Genomic DNA, 2,418 nt, shown 5'->3' on the forward strand with positions numbered 1-2,418 from the left:
TATCAACATATCAAAATATCTCCATGCTATAGTAAGTGAAAAAAGCTAGAACGGGAGGTAAAATTTGTATAATTTCCTATTATCTGTAACTTGAAAGGAGAAAAAATATAATTATTTTTATTAGCTTTCAGATAAATACAAATTCTTATCAAGGATATGATAACCTAGACGCCACATTTGGCAGGTTTCCAAATTAATCCACCTTAGGGAGGTCTTATGATTCATGGCTTACATCCTATTCTTGAGTAAAGAAATTTATCCTGAGTCCCTGAAATCTTATAGTGGGTTCCTCAAACTGTTGATGTACTAATATGATGATACTGAAAAGGACATTGATTGGTTTCTGAATGGTGAAGCTTTACTGATTGTCTTGCACTTTGATGATTTTAGCCTGTATGTTGCAAAAGACAATTCCTGTATGAGAAGCCCCTCTCCCTAAACTTCCCCATAGAAGCTTCTTCTTCCTCTTCCTCTTCCTCTTCTTTTTCTTTCTCTTCCTTCTCCTCCTCTTCCTCCTCCTCCGCCACCACCGCCTCCTCCTTCTCCTTCTTCCATTTATTTATTTATTTATTTAGACAGAGTCTCACCTTGAGGCCCAGACTGGAATACGGTGGTGTAAACATGGCTCACTGCAGCATTGACCTCCTGGGCTCAAGCGATCCTCCCACCTCAGCCCCCTAAGTAGCTGGGATTACAGGTGTGCACCACCATGCCCAGCTAATTTTTGTATTTTGGTAGAGATAGGGTTTCTTCATGTTACCCAGGCTGGTCTCAAACTCCTGAGCTCAAGTCATCCTCCTGACTCGGCCTCCCAAAGTCCTGGGATTACAGGTGTGAGCCATGGTGCCCAGCTACATTTTCATACATCGTGTTTAAGCCAGGTAAATGAATACCTACTCAAAAAATGTTGATACATGTTTTTAAGTGAAAAAAAAAAACTCCTAATCTAATCATAACTAAAGAGTTAAACAGAAAGGTTATGTAAAGAATTTGCCAACTTGCAGAAATAAATTTCACTAGTAAATCTGTTCATAATTTTTTATATACTTAAACATCACTTTAAGAGGAAAATGCATTGTGATCTCTTCAGCCAAGGTCAAATTCTTGTGTCCTATACTTATGACACTTATATCCATTTACTTATGACACATATCCATTTATACACATATCCATTTTGTACTTCCTTGGAGCACTCTTAATGATTAGTTAAATAATCAACTACCAAAACATTAATCTTCCATCCTAGAACGAAAGCATCAACAGGGCAGTGGTCAGGCCAGCCTTGCTGACTTCTGTATCTCGTAGGGTCTACACAGAGGATGCTCTACATTGGAGGAGGAGTTGGTGTTTCAAAATCTAAATGTTTTACTTCTAGTAAGAGAGTAAAAATAGCTATGCCCATCTCACTGTTACATTGCTACTTAGGTAGAAGGACTGAGGAGTATGTTTTCTGATCTTGCCACTGCTCTGTGGCTTCCTGCAGGTATTTTTGCTTTAAGAAAAGAGAGGAGAGTAAAAGCCCATTTGCAGGGGACAACTGAAGTCTCAAAAGCTGATGATGTCCTCTTGAATAAAGTTTTGGAATTTTTTCCATGTCCATTTCTCTTTTCTTCTTTTACTAAGAGAACACCCCACACGCATCAAGTTTTGGCTAGACTAATGGCTACTCCAGTTACAGGCTACGTTTCCCACATTCTCTTGAGAAGGCTCTGAGTTTTGGTTTTAGCTTCTAGGTTTTATTTTATTTTTGTGAGACAAGGTCATGCTCTGTCCCCCAAGATGGAATGCAGTGTTGTGATCATAGCTCATTGCAGCCTTGATCAGTGCTTAAGAGATCCTCCCACCTCAGCTTCCCAAGTAGCTGGGACTACAGGCATGCATCACCACACCTGGCTATTTTATTTTATTTTTTATTTTAATTCTTGTAGAGAACGTATCTCCCTGTGTTGCCCAGGCTGGTCTTAAACTCTTGGGCTCAAGTGATCCTCTTGCACTGACCTCCCAAAGTGCTGGAATTACAGATGTCAGCCACCCCGCAAGGCCTAAGTTTTAGTAACCACTTCTGCTTTGTGTTTTTCAAAATAAAGTTGTTTGCCCTTCCACTGGAATGTGGAACCAGTGAAGTTGACAATCACTGGAGAAAACACTTTTGACCTAGTGAGAAAAGCCAAATGTAGAAGATGGCAGATTTGCCCCAGCAACCTGTGTATCTAGATGACTTTATGGAGCATAGCCCAGATATTCATCTTGAACTGTGATATGAAAAAGAAGCTTCTAACACATTTAAGCCCTTGTACTTGGAGCTGCTTTTCCCCCCTTACAATGGCTTAACTTTCTCCCTAATCATGTCAACAAATACTAGTGGGGTTCTTAGTGGCAGGATCTGTTTTGTAGAGAACAAAAATCCACTTTAGCTAG

The sequence above is a fragment of the Papio anubis genome, chromosome 1 (assembly GCF_008728515.1).
Source record: "Papio anubis isolate 15944 chromosome 1, Panubis1.0, whole genome shotgun sequence".
Lineage (NCBI taxonomy): Eukaryota > Metazoa > Chordata > Mammalia > Primates > Cercopithecidae > Papio > Papio anubis.